Below are 23,299 nucleotides of genomic sequence, written 5' to 3'. Positions count from 1 at the left end.
ATGAAACAAGATGAAACCAGAGAGGGAGACAAACCATAGGAGAATCTTAATCTCAGGAAACAAACTGAGCTTTGCTGGAGTGGAGGGAGTGGAGGGTGGGATGGGAGGGATGGGGTGGCTGGGTGATGGACGTTGGGGAGGGTATGTGCTATGGGGAGTGCTGTGAATTGTGTAAGACTGATGAATCACAGACCTGTACTCCTGAAACAAATAATACGTTATATGTTAAAAAAGAAAAAAAAAGAACAACACAAAAAATAAAATAAGAGTGCTGGGAAACTCAATCTGATTTTAAAAGGAGCATTGGGAAAGCACCAAGGTTGAATCCTGTGTAAAATTATAAGAACAAGGAGAATAAGTAGCAAAATAATATTCCTATGAATAATAAAAGCATGCCAGAAAAACATGTCCCTAAAAGAGATAGAAACAGTAACTTAATATTTCAAAAACAAATTAGAGAAATTTTAAAAATGTGATAGAAGTTGTGAAATGACATAAAACGAAGTTAGAGAAACTCAGAAGTGATGAGAAAAAAAGAAAAAAAGTGGGGAAAAGTGATGATAAAAGTCAGAAAACAACTAAATATAAAATAGAAACTGTTTCGGAAATGAGGATGAAAAGAGAAAAAACAGAAGAGAAGAACCACAATAGATAATATTCTAAGAGAAAAATGAGATGGAAAGGAAGGCATTTTACTTTACTTTTTCAAGATTTTATTTGTAAGTAATCTCTGTCCCACATGGGTCTTGAACTCACAACCCCGAGATCAAGAGTCACATTCCCTGCTGACTGAGCCAGCCAGATGACCCAAGAGGAAAGCATTTTAACATATAAAAATAAAACCAAGGGATAAAAGAAGGGTACGTGATAGACCCCGCACAGAGAAAAGGAAGATTCACCATCCATGTAGTAGAAATCCACAGAGAACCAAAACAATGGAACAGAACAAATACCCAAAGTTGAATTCAAAAAACTGCTCCTCGCAGAGAGCTTGGCCTGAAATTTCATGCTGAGGAGGTGAGCGGTACATCTGGGCTAAACAGCCCAGAGACTCAAATCTGGTAAGACTGCTGGGCTTTAAAGAAAGAAAAAGGGGCACCTGGCTGGGTCTGTCTGAAGAGGATGCAGCTCTTGATCTCGGGCTTGTGGGTTCGAGCCCCATGTAGGGTGCAGAGATTACTCAAAAATAGGTTTGTTTTTTTTTTAAGATTTTATTTATTTAGGAGAGACAAAGAGAACCCAAGTGGCGGGGGCGAGGGCAGGCAGAGAGAGAGAGAAGGAGAAGCGAACTCCCCGCTGAGCAGGGAGCCCGATGCGGGGCTCCATCCCAGGACCCTGAGATCATGACCTGAGCCGAAGGCAGATGCTTAACCAACTGAGCCACCCAGGTGCCCCTAAAATCTTAAAAAAAGAAAAAGAAAGAGAAAGAAAAACAGAGGGAATCCAAGCAAACAGACCACTCCACTGATGAAAGAAAAAACAAATTGTCACCTGACTTTCTACAGCAACGCTTTATGCCAGAAGACAATGCAATGTTTAGTATGAGACAATACAGGGTGCCTGGGTGGCTCAGCGGTTTGGGCCTCTGCCTTCGGCTCAGGTCATGATCTCAGGGTCCTGGGATTGAGCCCCACATCGGGCTCTCTGCTCAGCAGGGAGCCTGCTTCCCTCTCTCTCTCTCTGCCTGCCGCTCTGCCTACTTGTGATCTCTGGCAAATAAATAAATAAAATCTTAAAAAAAAAATGAGACAATACAGTATTTCGGAACACGTGAACCACAGATTTAACACTGAGTGACACTGACCATCATGTTTACGGGTCAAAGATGGAAGAGCCTATTCCGAAGATGGAAGAGCCTGAGGAATACTGTTCCTGTGAACTCCTTCTGGATAATCCACTAGAGAACAGACACCGGAAAATCAAAAAGATTGGTGCATCATTGGCATTAAGTCTTGTGAAACGGAACCAGACTAATCCTTGGACAAATCCTCCATGATGACCTTGCTATGACCTGAAACCCACCTGAGCACAGCCCTCCCTCCCACATTCTTTCCTTTTGTTTCACCGCACCTTTAAGCCCATAGGGGTTGTGGGGGGGGGCGGTGGCTGACGCTGTCCTTGATCTGCCCTGGAGATAGGACTAAGACATGCCTATTCTTAAACATTCTTCTTTTGGGTAGTCTTAAGGGAGGTGGGGTTGCGGGAGATCTACTCCCTCTGCAGCCACCCCCTTAACATTTCTTGTCTGGCCGGACTTGTTAGCTTTTTTCTTTGGTCTTAGAGCTCCTTGAGCTGTTGGGAGTTCATTTTGCACATACTTCCTTTTCCAGAACACCAGGTAGTAATCAAAGAAGGAATCATATCACCATTTTGCATCCCTAGTAAGTTAAAGGATCTGGGCATTGGTCAACTATGACTGTTAATATTGAGGAAGGGTAGTTGGAAGGCAGGCAAGCAGGGACAAGGCCCCCGCCCCACCCCCGCCCTAAGAGGAAACCACCCTGAAGAGGATGTTACACGCTCTGGAAGGAGCCCTCCACCCTTTACCACGTGACAGATAGGTGACAAAAATCTGCTTGGATGACAAGCCCAGGGAGGGTCAAGCAGATTAAGATAGTTGGCCAACAAGCCCATTAAAACCCCTAGACTTGGCAACTCCAGTGGTAACTTGGCAACTCCCTCCTCGGGAGCTTTGTGTTCTCGCTCCATAAAATTTGCTGCCCTTGCTCTGTCTGGTCTACCTCTTCAATCTTCAAAGTGGACTGACCAAGAACCCTGGGCACCAAGGGAGAAAAAAAAAATCCTTTAGCAATATCACAAAAAGAAAGATCACCAGACAACCATGCATCTCCTGATGGACAGATTAAATAGTTTTGCAAAAAAGAAGCAGAAGAAGAGGAATAAGGAAGAGGAAGAGGAGAAGAAATAAACTTGAATCTCGTCGGGCCTATAATCTGAACAACTAACTTAAGGAAATACAAGAGACAAAGGAACATTGCTAAAGGGATAACCATCAAGACGGACAAGAATCCAGATGGTGGAAATTTCTACGACGGGAGACCCACGTTTTTCAACAACAGCAGCAACTGAATAAAAAATTGCAAGGAAGGAAAGAAAGAGATGGAGGGGAAACTTACGAATTAAAAGAAATTAAATTAAAAACATGACCTCAAAGAGGCATGTGAATCGAACACATGTATGAACTCTATGAACTCTGATAACATATTTGATGACTTAAGGAAATATAGTTACGTTTTAGAGATGGGATAATGGCGTTTTTTAAGAGAATCCTTGTCTTATAGAGGTACCCAGTGGAATAGTTACAGATGACCTGAGATGCCTGCTGTGTGGGGTTTCCTTCCAGATAATCTGAAGAGGGGGGGTGCAGTGTAGAAGAATCAGGATTGGCCTCGTAGTGACCATTGTCCAAGCTAGAGGCTGGGGAGGCTGCGTACATCAGGCTCATTATACTATTCTATTTGGGACATATTTGAACTTCAGTCAAAAGTTCCATGAAAGGTTCCCTATTTCTGCTGATACTTGACGTCAGCCAGAATGAGGGAAGCAGGACAGGCAGAGCAGGAAGACAGTGCAGGTGAAGAGCTGAAGGGAAGACAGCTGCTTGGAGCAGAGGTGGGGTGTGGGGGTGGCCCCGGGGGGCAGCCTGGAGAGTCGGTCTCGGGTCTCCTTACACTAAACAGCTTAACCAGTTTTGAGGAGCAGTGGGGAGAAATGGCAGGATTTCAAGCAGAAGAGTGGCACGACGAGATTTTTACTTTAGGGAGGTCACTGCGGATATGGAGCAGAGGAGGGCTAAGCAGGGAAGGCTGGACTGGCACCCAGTTTGGGTCCAGGCAAAGAGCTGATGGGGGCTTGGACAAGAGAGTGGCTGTGGGGATGGAGACAGGTGGGTGTTGTCAAGATTACTTTAGGAGGTGGAGTGAGTGGGGCTTCGTGACTGACCAGACATGGGGAAGCGGGGAGGGGAGAGCCCAGCGGTGGGGAGACGGAAGGCCCACTGGTAGCAGACCCTGTTCTAAGCCTTTCACATTAATGAGCTAATTTCACCTTCTCACAAACTCTTAGAGGAAGATGGTTGTCTCACCTGGATTCTTATCAAGCAAAGCCTAGAGGCGGAGGGCTAGTGCCTACTGCTTGTTAGGAGAAGTGGCCACGGGGAGCAGGAGGGAGGGACAGACAGTGGAGCAGGGAAGGAGGCAGAGTTGATGATAAAGCTGTGTGACCCAAGTCGCTACCTGTAGAGCTGATGAATGAATGTCCCATCCCCTGGGAATATCCTTCAAGAAGGGCACATAAAATGTACCTTGGAACCGTTGGACCAGGGTAAAAAGGAGGCCGAATTTATCCACTAGCTCCCGTGGGCGATGTCTACTCCGCTGGGCTTCCCCCGCCAAGCGGACACTTCTTGGTGACACAGGCGCAGACACCAAGCAGAGCCCCCAGCATCCCACACTTTGTTGGCCTCGGAGAAGCCCCAGGACAGGAGGCCAGAGCATGTAGCATGGACAAGACCAGGGGCTGCCAGGTTGCCCCCAAGTGAGGCTGGTCATAGTCCATGCAGAGCTAGTGGCCACTGCACGCGCCAGAATGAATAACAGCAGAGGCCAAGGGCATCGGAAGTCACCCCTAAGAGGTGTCTGGTCCCCCTTCATCGTTGATGTCACCACCCTCGTTATCCTCGTTTTACAGGGGAGAAAACACACCCACAGAGCACCCAACTAGTCAATAGCAGAGCCAAGACTCAAGTGCATCTGTAAAATGGGGCCGTATCGGGCTCTGCAACGAGGGTACTTAGCACTGTGCCCAGCACAGAGGGTGAGAGTGCTTACGGACTCGCCACCGTCATTATGCTGTGGCGGGCTCCCCTTTATCCTGAGGCCCCGAACTCTGGACCAGCAGCTCTGCAGGTCCTTGGTTTCCCAGCCTTGAACATAGGCTTCTGGCCACCCACACTTCCCTAGCAGATGAACAAATGCCTGTCATTCTCTCCTTTCTTTGGATCTTTTTTTGCTTTTTTAAAGATTTATTTATTGGGGCACCTGGGTGGCTCAGTGGGTTAAAGCCTCTACCTTTGACTCAGGTCATGATCTCAGGATCCTGGGATTGAGCCCCGCATCGGGCTCTCTGCTCAGTGGGGATCCTGCTTCCTCCTCTCTCTCTCTGCCTGCCTCTCTGCCTACTTGTGATCTCTCTATCAAATAAATAAAATCTTTTTAGAAATGATTTATTTATTAATTTTAGAGAAGGGGGGGAGAAAGGGAAGGTATGCACTTGGGCACTCATGGGGGTGGGGAGGAGCAGAGGGAGAGGGAGAGGATCTCAAGCAGGCTCCCTGCTGAGTAGGGAGCCCTATGTGGGGCTTGATCTCATGACCCTGAGATCATGACTAGAGCCGAAACCAAGAGTCAGACACTTAACCAACTGAGCCACCCAGGTACCCCTGGATCGTTCTTTTCTTTTTACTTTTTTTTTTTCTTTTTTTAAGTAATCTCTATACCCAACATGGGGCTTGAATTTACAACCCTGAGATCAAGGCTCATGCTCTACCCACTGAGCCAGCCATGTGTGCCATGGGATCTTGATTGGAAACTGGGTGAGCAGGCCAGTCCTGAAGCCCTGGAGGGCTCAGCCCACTTGGTATCTCTCTCTGGGGTCAGCTTGGGAAGTGGGGGTTTGTGGGCTGATGGGATGCTGTCCAGAGATTTCTTTAGAGGGAAGCCAAGGGGCCCAGTTTCTATGGTAACCAGAATGCCTTCCAGGGCTGCAGAAGAGCACAAAGGCACATCTGACTTTACTATAGGCCAGCAGCTGGGTCCAAGCTGAGCAGGAGTCTGCCACTGTGGCTGTGGAGGGGGGACTTTATACCAGGGTAGTCAGGCCAGGAACCCCCACTCCGCTAGAGCACTTTGAATGGGCTCTACTGCAATGCTCGGAAAGACCCCAGGTACCCGCCCTACGCTCGATTCCCTTTGCTTGAAGCTTTCAGGCAGAAGCTGGGAGGAAGGAGCATGAGTGGTTGTCACCTTCCCTCGCAGCTTCTCTCCCTGGGAAACCCACCGGGAAAGCCTGGGATTGGGCAACCGGGGTTCCGACCCTGAGTGCCTCTGCCTGGCTCCATCCATTGTGGAAACTCTGAGCCTTGCTTTCTTTGGCAGGACAGCGGGACCAAAGAAGCACCCACTTTGCAAGCAGGCAGACCTGTGTCTGAACCTAGGCTTTGGTCCTGAATTCATTCAACAAAATGTGTTGAGTGCCCACCGAGAGCTGTCGGGGTCCTGGGTGCTGGGGTGCGGCTGTGACCAGAGCGCATGGCTAACTCCCCGACCTCGGAGGCCTTCGTTCATGAGAGCCACAGGCCACAAGCAAATCATATCATGGAATGAAGAGGAATGTGGTGGGCTGTGCTGGCCAGCAGAGGGTAGGGCTGTGGAGAAATAGAACCCAGGGCAAAGGACAGAGGATTTATGGCTGGGGGCGCGGGGTGGGGGGACAGAGGGAGACTACATTAGATAATGCACCCCAAAGCGGCTTTGGTCTGCGTGAAGCTCCTGACCCAAATCCAAGCGTCCGTTTCCTCATCTGGGACCCCAGTGAAGCATGCCCACCTCCCAAGGATGTTGTGAGCATCAAATAACCACAAAACCTTCACCACGCAGAGTAGATCTTGCCAGAAAAAAGGACCTATTTCTCAGCCACCAGTAAGCAAAGGACAATGTAGCAAATAAGTTCAACCAGTTTCTGGTTTTATTTTATGATGAAGCCTTCTTTTTTTCTTTTTTTAGGGTTTCCGTGTATATTGAGGTGCTAACCACTCATTAAATAAGCAGAAGTCTGCCGAAAGCAAACCAGTTGGAGCTGTGTCTGTTCTCGGTAAGGCCTCAGTGATGGACTAGATCTCCTCCTTCCGGGGGAGCTGGGGCTCGTCTTGTGGCTGTTAGGGGAGCAGCACGGTGGAAGCTGAGTTTTAGCGGAGAAGCATGGCGGGCACACAAAGGGTCTTGAGTCTTCCTCGAGGCAGGAAAGTGAGCAGCACATCACGCTGCCAACCCAGGCTGGTCAGGAAAGGCGGCATCCCCACAACTGTACACGAACCTTCACCGGAGGTTGCCCCGGGCCCCAGTGGCCTCCCCTGCAGCTTCCCAAGCCTCGCTGTTGGAAAGTCAGCCTCACGCGCAGCACTAGCCCATCTCCTTTGAGAAGAGACAGCACAAGCGTACTTCCAGGATAACCGACTCTAGTTCAGTGGTAGAGAGGAGGCAGGTGCAGGAAATCCAGAGGCCTCAGACCCTCTCTTACCCCGGTTTTGGTTCCATAGCACTGAGCCCTGACTTTAATTTGCAAAAGAGACTTCTGGCTACAAGGCATCGCCCGAGTGCACGTCAAAGGGGCCATCTCGAAGTCTGAGCGTCTGCTGGGGACTCGGTCAGGCTCCCAAATGACAGGCTGCCAGGCTAAGTGGTGACTGGAATGGCTATAAATAATCCAAGGCCAAGGCTGGGGGGTGAGGGACGGCATCTCCCCTTGGAGAGCGGGGGCAGCTCCAGAAATGGACTTGGCAGGACGCTGGTGGAAGGGCCACACTCCCATTAGCATGAAGCTCTGCAGTCAGAGGGCGGCCACAAGCAGGGCTGTCCCAAGTCTCTGGGGGAGCACCAGCCCCTCCCGGAGGCCCTCTGTACCCCTGCCCTGCCTTACCTGATTTCCCCTCAGCCCAGCCAGCTGAGACCCACTTGTCCAGAGACAATCTAGGCAAGAAAGGAGATTTAAAACCCCGGGATTTAAAATGTTCTAGAAAGATGGAACTGTGCGTGAAAAATGGGCTGGGGAGAGATATATATTTGGGTTACCCCTGGGCAGAATTATCTAGAAAATAATAATGTTAGTTGCCTCCAGAAAGGAAAACTGGGTATGGCTGGGGTACAGGTGGATGGAAAATCTTTATGTTTTTCTTTTGCTTCCTGTAGAGACAGGCTCAGAAGAGAACGGGTGAGGAAGAAGAGAGCATGGGGGTATGCCCATGCCATTAGATCCAACAATGCCATTGCTAGGAATTTATCCCAAGAGATTACTGGTCAAGTGCACAAAGATGTGTGCAAAAAGATTTAAAAAAAAAAAAAGATTTTATTTGGGAGGGGGCAGAGAGAGAAGGAGAAGCAGATTCCCTGCTGAGCAGGGAGCCTGACTTGGAGCTCCATCCTCAGACCCAGAGATCATGATCTGGTTCGAGGCAAAGGTAGATGCTTAACTGACTGAGCCACCCAGGCACTCCCCCCCCCCCAATTTTATACAGTGTTGTTTGTGTCCTGAACTGGGATTAGGAAAACACATGATATGTATCCACGGGAAACTATGCAGTTCTTTTTTTTTTTTTTAAGATTTTATTTATTTATTTGACAGAGACGACAAGTAGGTAGAGAGGCAGGGGGTGGGGTGGGGAGCAGGCTCCCTGCTGAGCAGAGAGCCCAATGCGAGGCTCGATTACAGGACCTTGATCCCAGGATCTTGGGATCATGACCTGAGCCGAAAGTAGAGGCTTTGACCCACTGAGCCCCCCGGGTGCCCCAACTATGCAGTTCTTGAAAAGGACAATGTGGATTTACAAACGTTGATGTGGGAAGACATTCCCATCCTTCCTGAGGGGGGACAGGCATGAAATAAAAGCAGTGTGGACTGTATGACCCCATACACATGAGATTGCTGTTAAGTCCCCCAACATATGGGATTTTGTGAGGGCAGCCTGGACAGACCAAGACGGAAGGCCAGCCCACCCCATCTGCGACCCTTGGTAGCTGCTCATAAGGAAGCCACCCATTCACAGCCTCGTGTGGGTGCGTTGTTCCTCGGGCTGGGAACGCCATCCTGCCTCTGACCACCAGCCTGCTCAGCTTCCAGACTCTGCCTGGAGACACAGGTGAGCCCAACCTCACTCCATCACAGGAAGGAGAGCTTTCTGTGGCCCGCCTGGGCTCAGGAAGGCTTCGGGGTGGGGAGCAGGCGGGGAGGGAGGTGAATGACCCCGTTCAAAGGGAGGAAGCAGTGCCCCCTCCATGGGAGAATCAGCCCAGAAGCATGAAGGAGCCTGGTGTGGTCTGGGTGTGGTGAGGAGACCAGAGAGGGCACAGGGCTCCTCCCAGGAAGAGGATCTTGGAGTTGGAAAGTCTGGTGGGGGGAGGGGGGCAACCGGCAGCTCTGGGCTTCCCACCGATTTCCTTTGCTAATGCTGCCATCACAGCTGATCACCAGCTGATGAAGTCATCTCTGCGCCGTGCTATGGGCAGAAGTCCCCCCTGGGGCTCCTTGTTTAAAATCCAGGTGGCCGCCAGGCTGCCTCCTGGTCTGGAGGCCCCCGGGGAGAAACCACGTCCCGCTCCCGCAGTCCTTGGCTCCCTGCCTCCATGTCCCTCTTCAAAACCTGCAGCATCACATCTCTGTGACCCTACTTCCAAGGCCACCTCTTGCGCTGACCACAGCCAGAGAAGGTTCTCTGCTGTTTGGGATTCACATGGTGAGATGCAGCCCAACCAGACCACCCAGGACTGTCTCCCTGCCTCAAGGCCACTAACCCTCATCACCTCTGCAAAGCCCTTCTGCCTGGTCGGTACCATCCACAGGGGACTACGTTGTGGACATCCTGGGGGGGACACAATGCTCCCAGCCACACCGTCTCACTCAGCCTCTTCTGTCCCACCAGGGTAAGCCTCGGGTTTTATGAAGGAGAAAGGGGAGCAGACAGTTTAAAGACCGATGGAGCCCAGTGCCGGGGGCCCTTGGGGACACTCACACTCATCCTCTGTCTGGTGTGGGGTGGGGTGGAGGCTGTAAATTGGTGCAACCCCTTAGGGAAGTATTTGACAGCAGGTACTAAAATGTTCTATCCATGTATCCCCTCTGTGGAATTAACCATCCTACCTCCAGGAATGAATCACACAGAAACACAGCAAGCCTGGAACCACCCTTGGGAGGTCGATGCAAGTATGTAATTACAGATTTGGATGCAAGTGTTTTTGGCAACACTGTCGTACCGAAAATCATGTGCATACATGTAATGGGATTCTACGCCGTGATTTAAAAGGATAAAGTAGATCTATAAACACGGAACTGAAAAAATGTCCATGATATATTACTGAGTAAAAAAAAAGCAGATCAATATTAATAGCCTAATCCCATCTTTGAAAAGAAAGGGAAAAGTGTCTTCTGCTGAGTACTTTCTGTAAACTCACATGTAAAGCTGTGCGTAGGGGCGCCTGGGTGGCTCACTCAGTTAAGCGTCTGCCTTTGGCTCAGGTCATGATCTCGGGGTCCTGGGATCGAGTCCCACATCCTGCTCCTTGCTTAACGTGGAGTCTGCTTCTCCCTCTCCATCTGCCTTTCCCCCCCACATGTGTTCTCTCTCTCTCTCTCTGGAAAGAAAGAGAGAAAGAGAAGGAAGGAAAGAAGGAAAGAAAGAAGAAAAGAAAAGAGAAAGCAAGTTGGGTCTAGATACCCCAGGCAGGATTGGAGGAGACTCTGCCCCAACCTGGTAACTGGTGAGAAATGGGTAGGGACAGGGGACAGGTGGGTGAGCAAAATGAAAAACTTCACTTCTTACTGTATAATTTGTAGAGGGCTGGGATTTGAGGTGACTTTTGAACCATTTTTTCCCTAGTTTTGAGCCTTAAGGGAAAAATCAGGGAAACTTTGGTCAGGCCCCCATGAGCGGCTCTGAGAGGGTGTGTGTCCAGGAGGGGTAGGGGATGGGCCCAGGAGTCACTGCTGTGGGAGCGCAGATTTCCGTCACTACACGACTGACAGAGGACTCTGGGTCTTCCATGCTCTGGAGAGCAGGCGGTGGGAACCTGTTCCATGTGGGACCCGCACTACTCCAAGGCCCCCATGGAGAGTGGCCCAGGTGGTCCTGGAGTCATGAGTCTTGGACGGAAACAGGGGCTTTGCCCCACCCTCTCCTCTGACTCCTCCTGACAGTCACTGGACCCTTTCTGCCTGTTTCCCTATCTTAAATGGGAATGAGTATATACAAAAACAAATTCACTGCATAAAATACAAAATAAAAAAATATATGCAAAAACAAAAATCCACTGCATAAAAATATTTATTAATTTTTTAAAAATGCACACAAAGAAAAAAAAAACTAGGATATCTTCCAGAACATCCTCAGTGGTTCTCAGGAGCAGGACTAGGGGTGATATTTCTTTCCTTCTTTCCTTGTTTCCAACAATGAACGTTGCAACCATGGTATTGTTTTTCAACTGCCTGACCCAAACTAACTCATAATAATGCTTTGGGAAAATGTGTAAGGGGCTCTGCAAATGGGAGGTGGGGAGGCAGGAGAGAGGGAGGAGAGTGAGCAGGCCAGACTGAGACAGCCACACGTTTCCCTCTCCAGGGATAGAGAACATCTGGGCAACCCCCCTCCCTCCCCAGGCCAGCAATCCACGCCCCATACTCAGCAGCTACAACAGATCACGGCCCTGAGAGAGGACTGGCGGCCAAAGAGTATGGGACTGGGGCCTCAGGATTTTGCTTCTCAGCTTCCCCAGGTCCCTCATGTGGTGGCCGTGTGAGCAACTATTCAAGCCCATGTCCAGATTTACTGGCAGACTGGAACGGAGCCCGAGTCCTTCTCCCTGCATATCTGCCCATGACGGAACAGAGGGCTCCTGAGAAATGTCTGTGGAAGGAACATCGGACCCTTACCCATCATCTGTTCCTATGGGGTGACGCAACTTGCCCAAGGTCATTCCAGATCCTTCAGCCTGTGAAGGAACAGAACCCAGTCCCGAGCCGGCCTATGTGCTGGACTCTCTACCCTGTATCGCCTTCAGTCCTGACACTCGAGGGGGTGAGAACTGTTATCATTAGCTTTACAGGCCGGGACAGCAGGGCTCAGGAAGATGAGGCAATTTATCCAAAGCCACACAGCAAGGGAGAGGCTGAGTCAGACACTAACCCAGGTCCCTCTGGGTTGGTGGCTCTTGGACCAGCCCAGAAAAGGTCAGTGATTTGCCCAAGGTCACATAGCTGGGCGTCAGATCTAGTCCAGAGCCAAGCCATCTGCTTCCTTACCAGAAAGTAGACCCAGGCCTAGCAAGGTGAATATAAGTCCAAAATCCCCACAAAATCAACTCAGAACTACAGGACAGGGTATTGTGTCTTGACTGAGAACATAAGACAAGGTTTAAGGGCTTGAATAGGCATCAACTCTGATCGGTCAGCAGGGTGAGGTGGCTTCTAGATGGGCTCCCTGGCTGTATTAATAGGAGCACAGTGTGCAGAGCAAAGGAGGTGGCAGATGCTCTCTGGCCCTCATCTCCCAGAACACCAGGTGGGCTGGGTACAGTTCTGGACATCACCCCTCAAGAGAGATATTGATAGGAATGTGTCCAGGGGGAACAAAGTGACGTGAAAGATCAGATAAAGGGCAATAAGTGGGACCAGGACAGGGATCCACAGGTCGGGGATCCACAGGGACCTCGGTCTCTGACTTCCACAGGGATTGTTGTGGGAAGGAGTGCAGGCTGCCCAGAGACCAGAGAGGCACCCACATGCGGAAGGTGCAGATTTCAGCTCAAAACGAGGATGTTCTTGTCCCATCAGAACATCCCCTGACAGAGCAGGCTGCGTGGAAGGCGCCGAGTTCCTGTCACTGCCCCTCATGAGGCACAGGACAGATGTCCGGGCTGAGTGTGGAAGGGGAAGAATGGGACAGTTCTTGGTGTCTCACGTCAGCTGACCCACCTACAGGGGCTCAGGGCTCCTGACTCAGGTGAGGTCCCGGCAACGCTCCAGGGGACAGTAAATACGGCCCCTTCCTCTGCCATAACCCTGCACCAGCAGCTCTGACCTGATGGTCAGCTCCTTATGTCATCTCTGTTAGCCCAGCGTCAGAGCCATCACACAGAGCCTGTCCCCACTCAACCTTCAATGGCTTCCCCGGTCCCTGAGCAAATGCCTACTCCTCCCTGCCTTCCCAGGCAAGCAGAACGTGGCTGCTGCCCCGCCTGCCCCTTCCTGGCCCGCCTTCCTTTAGCTCACTCAGCTCCACACCTTGGACTCTTTTCTCGGGGTGAAATTCACATAACACGGGCTCAGTGATTTTCAAGTGCGCACGTCAGTGGCACTTAGTACATTCACAAGGTTGTGCACCCGTCACCTCTATGTAGTTCCAAAACATTCCATCACCATGGAGGGAAACCCCATACGCACGAAGCAGTCCCTCCCCGCCCCCCCCCACCTCATCCCTGCAATCTGCTTTCTGTCTTCATGGATTTACCTAGCCTGGATGTTTCGTAAAAATGGAATCCTATACCGTGTGACCTTTTGTGATTGACCTCTTGCACTTAGCATGATTTTATTGAGGTTCATCCATGTTATAGCATGAATGTAGCATGTATGTAGCAGCCTGTTCACAGCTGACTAGTATTCCAGTGAAACCGGCCTCCTTCAGGCACGGAGGGCGCCATGTTTTTACTCACCGCCAAGCTTTTGCACAGACTGTTTGCTCTGCCTGAAACTCTCCTTTTCCCGTGATCACCTGATGAACTCCTACACCTCCTTTACATTTCTTTCTTTCTTTTTTGAAAGATTTTATTTTTAAGTAATCTCCACACCCAACATGGGGCTTGAACTCATAACCCCAAGGTCAAGAGTCGAGTGTTCCACACACTGATCCGGCCAGGAGCCCCTTTACGTTTCTTTCTTGACTTCCAGGAGGAGCCCTCAGCCCCTTTCTCAGGTGTCCCAAGAGCAGCTGTCATCCTTCACAGCCCCTAAACTGTGTTCTGGTTCTTCTTTTTCATTTGGTGGATTTTGCTGCTGGCATATCTCCCCCCACTAGACTGGAAACCCCATGTGGGCAGGGCCGTAGGCCTTTCTTGCTCATCACTGTGACATCAGTGACTACTACAGTATCTGGCACTTTGCAGGTGCTTAGACATTTTTTTCTTCATTAAATGAATGAGCGAATGCTATTGTTAAGCACCTACTAGCCACTAAAAATTTTATATACATCAGGCTTTCCCAGAGCCAAGGCAGTAGTGGCCAGAGTTGGCGTCCAATAACTTTATAGGTTTTTGCTGCTCAATTCTGCATCCTCTTCAGCCCCTCTGGGTTTAATGGTCTGGGGTGTCCCCTCCCTAGGGGCTCATGTGGAAGCTTACGTGGGACCCGGTGGAGATAAATTAGCCGGCTAATGGGGCACTCCAGGCATCATTATTGTGGGTAGCTCTATAAGGTCTCGCTTGCTTCAGCTTGGCTCTTCCTGGTCCCCTGTCCCAGTGCGTGGGCACCTGGCTGCGTGTGAGGTTTCAGGTTGGGAGCCGGGTTTCTCGCGGGTTAGCCCGGCAACTGTTGTCTTCTTCTGTCCTCTTGTGGTAAGTCTCGGGATAGCAAGGGCCCGTTTCCTTGATTTCCGGATGCTATGCTGCAACTGGCCACCAGAGGGCACACAAGCCCAACTTTTTTTTTTTTTTTTTTTTTTAGATTTTATTTAGGGGCGCCTGGGTGGCTCATGGGGTTAAAGCCTCTGCCTTCGGCTCAGGTCATGATCCCGCACTCCTGGGATCAAGCCCCCATCGGGCTCTCTGCTCAGCGGGGAGCCTGCTTCCTCCTCTCTCTCTGCCTGCCTCTCTGCCTACTTGTGATCTCTGTCAAATAAATAAAATCTTTAAAAAAAAATTGAGCATCAGGGGCGCCTGGGTGGCTCAGCGGGTTAAAGCCTCTGCCTTCGGCTCGGGTCATGATCTCAGGGTCCTGGGATCGAGCCCCACATCGGGCTCTCTGCTCGGCAGGGAGCCTGCTTCCCTTCCTCTCTCTCTGCCTGCCTCTCTGACTGCCTGTGATCTCTGTCAAGTAAATAAATAAAATCTTTAAAAAAAATAAATAAATAAATAAAAAATTGAGCATAAAAAAAAAGATTTTATTGAGCTATAATTCTTGTACTATAAACACTTCACCCATTCAAAACATACCATCCAATATTTTTTAGTATCTCATACAGGTCTGCAACTGAAATCAAATTTTGGAACACTTTCATGGCTTCAAAAAGAACCCTCCCCATCCCTTAACTGTCCCTTCCTCCATTCCCACCCCACCCCCAGCCCCAGGCAACCACCAATCTTCTATCTCCATAGAGTCGTCCATTCTGGACATTTCCTATAAATGCTATCATCCCGTATATGGTCTTTGTGACTGGCTTCTGTCACTTAGCAGAATGTTTTCAGAGTTCCTCCACGGTGTAGCGTGGATCAGAAATTCATTCCTCTTTATTGCAAAATCATCTCTTCTTGCACGAAGATACCAAATTTTACTTATGCATTCACGAGCTGATGAACGTTCAGATGTTGCTACTCTCGGCCGTTATCAGGAACGCTCTTGTGAACACTTGTGCTCGGGTTTTTATGTCAAATACATGTCTTCATTTCCCTTGGGTGTATATATTTAGGAGTGGGATTGTTTCTCTCTCTGTTTAACAATTTCAGACACTGCCAGACTTTTTCCCACAGCAGCTGTCCCATTTTACATTCCCGCCCACAGTGGATGGTAAGGTTTCCAAGTTCTCCACGTCCCTGCCAATACTGATTTTTATTAGCCCCATCCCGGTGGGTGTGAAGTGGGGGGCCCTTTGCGTCCTTTTCCAAAACAAACATTTTAAAATGCTCCCTTGCAATTTTCAAATTAGATGCATTGATTAGTGGTTCTCGGACTTTTGGTGTTGGGACACCTCAACAGTTTTAAGAATTACTAAGGACTGAAATACCTATGAATCATCTAAAAATAACAATAAACCCACGCATGTAATGGGTTTCTTACAAAGAAAACAAAATATTTTTATGAAATACATCCATAAAACAAAATATATGTATGAAAAATGAACATACTTTTACCAAAACTGTCTACATTTCCACAACATCCAACAAATTTAGCGGGAGGAGCGGCGGTGTTTTTCACTTTTGCCAATCTCTTTAATGACTATCTTCATAGAAGACTGCGGGAGCCTTGTATCTGCTTCTGCACTGTCCATTGTGATACGTTGTTCTGACTGAGGAAATTCTGCCCTCACAGATATGTAGTTGGAAAAGAGAGGGTGGGTTTTTTTTTTTCAAGATTTTATTTATTTATTTGACAGAGACACAGCGAGAGAGGGAACACAAGCAGGGGGAGTGGGAGAGGGGGAGGCAGGCTTCCCCCCAAGCAGGGAGCCCGACGCGGGGCTTGATCCCAGGACCCTGAGATCATGACCTGAGCCGAAGGTAGACAATCGACCGAGCCACCCAGAAAGGCATCCCAGAAAACTTTTTTTTTTTAATATTAGCAAGCCGTCAAGTTCACAGTGGTAGATACAAGTTTTCCAAAATTCTAACTTCTGCTTTATAGCTCAAATTCATCATTGACAACAAATGTGGTCAACTTTTCCTTGAAGTGACAGGCTTGCTTTGCTCCTTATTTCGAAAAGCTGCCTGGCAGATAGCAAAGTCTGAGCACTCACAGTTTGCCCATCCGTTGCTCTTTCAAGCACAAATGGTGCTCTGTGGACCAAGAGGCTGGTTTGCCTCCAACTCAGATGAGCTCACAAGTGCATTTCCCTACAGCTGTCCCTGTAGATTGGCCCCAGTACTCTAGACACACGGCTGATCTCATCACACGGAATATTAGAAGTTGGGCCCTTGAGGGCTGAGATTCCATGAAATTGATCATTTTTACTGTTTCACCAAGGACACCCTTAAATGACGCTGGCATTTTTTTGTCGCTGTGAGTATGTGTCTATGCAAGGTACAGTGCAGGGTACAGTGGTGACCTCCCCAGTTTGGGGCCACTGCTTTGCTTCCTGCTGAGGTTCTAACAGTTTTACAGGCTGTGGCTTCTGCATCGTCAAGTGTCCTCGTGGTGACAAAGGCACTTTCTTTGTACCGTCCCAAAAGGGTCTCAGGGACTTGACTATAAGCTATTCCGCACAGATCATCAAACTTAAATACGCATATAATTAAAAAAACAAAACAAAACAGTATAATGCCCCAGCTAATATGTAAAGGGGAAAAAAAGTCGTAGTAAATTTATGCGCATCTCAATAGGAGAACGCCCAGCAAATCCCACCAGCAAACGCAAGGGGGCGCCAGGCAGCCGCCACACGCTCGCAGCAACCTTAAGCGCAGCACGCATGCGTGGCTACAGATGAGGGTGGCTTTAAGACTCCCGTTTTGGGGACTTGAATCCCAGGAGACGCCGCTGTCAGAGCTGTGACTTTCTGAAATGGCTAAGACTCCTTGTAGCGTTGCCCATGAAAAAAAGTATAGTCTGCCATCAATTTGCATTCTCGGGGTATGGGTCAAAAGGTGCAGAAACACCTTATATTGAAGGGTGGCCCTCTGGGGTCCCCTTCATAAGAGCACTAGCTCCATGCATGAGGACTCCACTCCGATGACCTACTTACCCCCCAAAGATCCCACCTCTTAATGCCATAACATTGGGGGTTAGGATTTCAACATACGGATTTGGGGAGGACACGCACATTCAGTCCATCCCAGAGGGTGGCTGAGATCAGGCTGGGGCCAGGGGAGGGTCCCCCAGCCAGCAGCCCAGGAGCTCAGGCTGGCTGCCTTGGTAACTTCTGCTATGTGCACAGCCCTAGGCTGGCGCCGTGGGGAGGGGGCTGGCCTGGAGCTGAGTGCTTGCTGTGAACCCAGGCACAGCTGCTGAATAGCATCTGTGTGAGCTTATCATCGAGAAACTGGAACGTCAGGGCCTCGAAGGACCTGGATCGTCAGGGAAATAGCAGGGAACGGAGCCTTTCCAAATTTCAAAACTGTTCCTGTCCTCGGGGTGGCCTCCCCCAGGCCCAGCCTCATCTCTCCAGGGCCTTGCCATGTACCATATTCTCTCTCTTCTCAGGACCTTTGTCCCTGCTATTCCCTCTGCCCAAAACCCTTTCCTCCCTGCTGCCCAGGCATGGTAACTCACCCTCCAGGTCTCACATTAGATACCACCTCCTCCAGGAAGCCCTCCCTGACCCTCTTAAGTCTGAGTCAAGTGCCTTGGCAGGCCTGTAGTCACCCATCAGAGCATTTATCTTTCACTCTTCCTATCCATAGGTCTGTTTCCCCATTAGAGCTGTGAACTCACAGAGGGCAGGACAGTTCTAGTTCTCTCTTGCCTCCCCATAGGACTGACACAGGGCTGGAGGCTGTGGTTAATAATATCTAGGGACGGATGGATGAGGCCAATGAATGGAATAAGGAGGAAGGTGTGGCTGACCCCACTGGATCTGGAGGGAATTTTCTTTGGGGAGGGACCAGGGGGAGAGGAGCTATGAGAAGCAGTATGGGGAACCCAGAGAACAAGGTCATATGCATTTGGGGGGTGGGGCACAGGAGACTCAGATGGTCAAACACAGGCTCCCTCTTGGCTCAGTGTTCTCATGTCCGGCTCCTGGCCAGTGAAAAGAAAGGAGCAACAGGCAGAGCTCCCCTGGAAGGAAGTGGGAGCAGGAGCTCTGGGAGCAGGAGTGTGGGAGTTCAAGGGCCTGGGCCAGAGAACAGCCATGTTGAGAGGGATGAGTTGCAGAAGCAGGGTTGCTGCAGGAGGGAGGGAAAACGGCTGAAGACAGAGCCAGGACTCAGGGCCATGGGCCTAGACCACAGGCCTGAGGGATACACAAAGCTGCCTTCTTCCCATGAGGCCAGAGGCCAGAGGCAGACCTCATTAGTATTTCCAGCACTAACACAGAATCCCTGAGCTTCTCCGACTCCTTCATTTTAAGGATGAGTTTGAAAGGGAGACCCAATGAAGGGATGACCCGCAGGGAAGCGGCAGGTTGGTTGCAGGGCCTCTGAGCAGGGGCGGGGCGGGGAGGGGGTGGAAGTCAAGCCTGCCGCCTCCTTCCTCTCTGGGGTAGAGGTGCTAGGCGTCAGGCGGTTCTCCGCACTTCTGCGGGCCTCGCGTCGCCCCGTTTCACAGACCGGGAGGCTGAGGCCCAGGGAAAGGGAGCGACTTCCTCAGGTGTCGCAGGCAGCTGAGCTAGGCAGACAGGATCCGGGCCCCAGCTGGAGGAGCAGCGGGAGAATTCCTGACTAGCTGGGAGTGCGGGGTGGCCCCAAAGGATGGACAGGAGGGAGGGGTGGGAGCGCGGGGCGTGCGTTCGTGAAATCAAAGAACACTGTCGAAAGCGGTCAAGTGCCGACTGAGTCCCGGGCAGGCACCCGGGCGCTCGCAGCGCTTCCCAAGCGTCTCCGGGCCCTGTGGGCGCCGCGGTGTGGACGCGCGCAGGTCGCCGCGCTGGGTCCCCGCCGCCGGCCCGAACCCCTCCCGCCCTGGCCCGGGGGCCCCGGCCCCTCCCGCAGGTGCGGCCCTGAACGTGAGAGCGCTCGGAGCGTGCTTTCGGATCCTCTTTCGCTTCTCCTTCTCGGAGAACCTACAGCCGGTCCGCTGGGATTGCAGGGAACTGCGTTTCGAAAGGGGATGAGGATTTCGGCGCGGGACGGCCTTGCGCAAGCTGCGGGGGAGAGGGGTGTCCGCCGAGCGAACCGGGCCCCAGGGCGGGGGAAGCTTCCTTGGGAGCCCCCACCCCAGCCCCTGCTGCCCGGCAACGCGCCCTAGGAAAGTCGTGGTAACGCTTACTGCGGGGGAGGCACGGGGAGAGCCTCTTGGGGCGGCTGGTCCGCCGCGGGTTGGGCTCGGCGGCGTGCACTGCATAGAGAGGCGCTCGGCCGCGCGCTGGAGCCGAGGGAGTTTCCGTCTCTGAGTTTTGTTCTACAACCACACTATTTTAAAAACATTCAGCCAATTACAGTTCTAAAAGTGAAATTCCAACTCCAGTTTTCTTCTTTCCTCCTCCCAACTAATGTCTCTTTCTCTACCTTTCTCTCTCTCTCTTTCCTTCTTCTTCCTCCTTTCTCTTTCTCTATGGTCTCTTAACAAATTTCCCCAGGCACCGTTCTGGGCTCAAAGGTGTGTTGGTGAATAGACGTGGTTCCTGCTTCTGGGAGCAGTTTACTGTGTAGGGAAGGCAGGTTGACAAATAAACGGGAAAACAAGTAAATACGTAACTACGAATTGTAGTAAGGATTCTGAAGGTTTGATGTGCATCGTATTTTTTTTTGTTTGCATGCACATGCAAACATGCATTCGATTTTTTTAAAAAATTTTATTTATTTGAGAGAGAGAGAGAGAGAGACAGAGTGAGAGAGCATGAAAGGGGAGGTCAGAGGGAGAAGCAGACTCCCCATGGAGCTGGGAGCCGGATGTGGGACTCGATCCTAGAACTCCAGGATCATGACCTGAGCGGAAGGCAGTCGCTTAACCAACTGAGCTACCCAGGCGCCCCTCGATTTTCTACATTGCACATGTGTAAGCTTTTTTTTTTTAAGACTTCATTTTGAGAGAGAGAGAGTGCGCAGGAGTGGGCGCAGGGGCAAAGGGAGAAGGAGAGAGAATCTCCAGCAGACTCCCCTGGCTGAGCACGGAGCAGGAAGTGGGGCTCCACCCCTCCACCCCTCCACCCCAAGGTCATGAACGGAACCCAGATCAAGAGTCCTGGTGCTTAACAGACTGAGCCACCCCCGTGGCCCATATGTAAGCTTAAAAACAAAACAAAAACAAAAACAATGTGAGGATCATATACAATACATGCTGTTCAGTAACTTGTCTTTCTCACTTAAAAATGCATAGTGGGAAATTTTCCCAGTTGGCAGATGCAGACTACCGTGTTATTTTTGGTGGCAGCGTGCTATTCTGATCTGTAGTTGTGGAGCTGCTATATCAAAGACTAGCCAGGGATTCTTGGAGATCCCGTGGTCCCAGGAGCCGCGTGAGAAATGGCTGGAGAGGGGACTGACTGGGGGGTTGTGGTTGGCCCTTCTTAGGCAGAGCAGCCCTCCTTCTATGTGTGTCCTACCCCCTTGGCTGCGTGTAAGTCATCTGGCAGCTTTTTAAAGCACTGAATCAGGAACTTTAGGGTGGGCATGGGGAATTGGTGTATTTTTTTTTTTTTTTAAAGACTTCCTCAGTTTGTCTAAAGTGCAGCCAGGACTGAGAAGCACTGTGCTATCATCAGCTGGGGTTCCGGGTGGTTCTCAGGAAGAAGTTGAAAACCAGTGACCTCCAAGGAGGGCATGGAGCCTTCACAGCAGGTTAGGAACCAAGCAGCACTGGAGTTGGAACTCCTGCTGCCCACTCCAAGACTCTGCCCCTCCGATCACCTTTTCTGCAAATTTCCAGTGTTTTATCTTTTTTGCAGATTTCTCTGTCTCCAGATTCAGAGATTGCAGGGTAAAGAAGGATATGTTTTCCTTCTTTTTTTTTTCCTTTAAAGATTTTATTTGTTTGAAGATAGAGAGATCACAAGTCAGCAGAGAGGCAGACAGAGAGAGAAGCGGAAGCAGGCTCCCCGCTGAGCAGAGAGCCTGATTTGGGGCTTGATCCCAGGACCTTGAGATCATGACCTGAGCCGAAGGCAGAGGCTGCACCCACTGAGACACCCAGGTGCCCCTGTTTTCCTTCTTTTTAATTAAGATTTGTATTATAATTTCAATTATTAAGACAATAAAGTTCTAATAAATAAGAATCAAAAGATGTACATGAGTAGGCAATTCACAAAAGAAACCCAAAAGACGTGTAAACATGTGAAAAGGAATCCCACCACGAAAAAGTGACACAAATTAAACCAATAATAAAACATCTTCCCACACACCATGGGCAAAGTTGAAATGCTTAATGCCACAAAAACTTGGGGGAAGTGGGCACTCCCCTTAAAATCGGACCCATCCAATCTTCTAGAGGGAATTTGGTAATGCAGATTAAAAACATTAAAAAATACATTCTGTTTGCCCTAGCAATTCCACTTCTAGGAAAAATGCATGTGCTAAGATATATGTAAAATATGTTATGATTAAAATAACTGGAAACAGCATAAAGATCAGAAATCTAGGATTTGTGGCAAAAATAAATTATTCTGCATCCCCACCCCATGGAACATTAAACAGTCATCATAAAGGATGAGTCTGGGGGTGCCTGGCTGGCTTGGTCAGTGGAGCATGTGACACTTGATCTTGGGGTCATGAGTTCGAGCCCACTTTGGGCATGGAGGCTACTCAAAAAAAAAAAAGTTGAATAAAAGGATGAGTCTGATCTATGGATGTTGACATAGAGAAATGGTTACACGAAAAAAACCCAAGTTTCAAAATGGCATTTGGATATGGTTCCATATTTGCATAAAAGTAAACATGCGGGGGCACCTGGGTGGCTCACTGGGTTAAAGCCTCTGCCTTCGGCTCAGGTCATAATCTCAGGGTCCTGGGATCAAGCCCCGAATCTGGCTCTCTGCTCAGCGGGGAGCCTGCTTTCCCCTCTCCCTCTGCCTGCCTCTCTGCCTACTTGTGATCTCTCTCTCTTTGTCAAATAAATAAAATCTTAAAAAAAAAAGTAAACGCGTGTGTGGATTTGCATATGTATTCACATGCACATATATGCATGTATGTATAGGGTGTGTGTGTATATGTGTGTATAATTGTGTACATATGTATACATCTGAATATATGTGTGCATGTCTGTGTGGACGTGTGTGGGTGTATGTATGTATGCAGATGTGTGTGTTTGTATTTGTGTGTGTGTGGTGGGGTGACTAAGAGGATATTAATAGCGGTTATCTCCGAGCAGTAGAATTACAGAGTTCCTTTGCTTTGGACTTTCATGCATATATGTTGAAAATATTTTTTACCAATAGAATGTATAATTTTACAATCAGAAAAATGTCTAAAATATTTTCATTTAAAAAAGTGACAAGTAAATGCATAGTTATTAGAGAAAATTCCGAAAAGCAGAATAAAGAACCCACGTTTCCCTTGGTTCTATCCCACAAAGCCTATTGCACAAGTACTTCAGCTCATTTGCTTCTGCTTTTTTTTTTTTCCTGTGTCTTTTTGAGGTAGCTGTTGTCTCTTGGCATTAAAAATTTCACATCCTGTTTTTCCTCTGTCTTGCATTTTAATGTAATCATGTCCCCCACTCTGAAAAAGCCTTCTGCAGTGGCACTTTTGGTTGCTGGGCAATATTCTATGACTGTCTCCATTTTCTTCATCATCTTGTTCCTGTCAGAGGTTTGGCTCCCCTCCAACCTTCTGCTGTTATGACTGACTCTATAATGAGCAGCGTTGTCATCATGCTTTTCTGCCTCTAGGCTTCGGGTCAATTCCCAGCAGCTGAATTAGTGGACTAAAGGGAAGGAATACTTTTTAAGTCCTGAGCGCTTGTTGCCAGAATGTCTCTGAGAGACTGGACCAGTATCCGCTAC

The sequence above is a fragment of the Lutra lutra genome, chromosome 14, assembly GCF_902655055.1.
Source record: "Lutra lutra chromosome 14, mLutLut1.2, whole genome shotgun sequence".
Classification (NCBI taxonomy): Eukaryota; Metazoa; Chordata; class Mammalia; order Carnivora; family Mustelidae; genus Lutra; species Lutra lutra.
The sequence above is the reverse complement of the archived record's forward strand: the minus strand, read 5'-3'. Positions refer to the sequence as shown.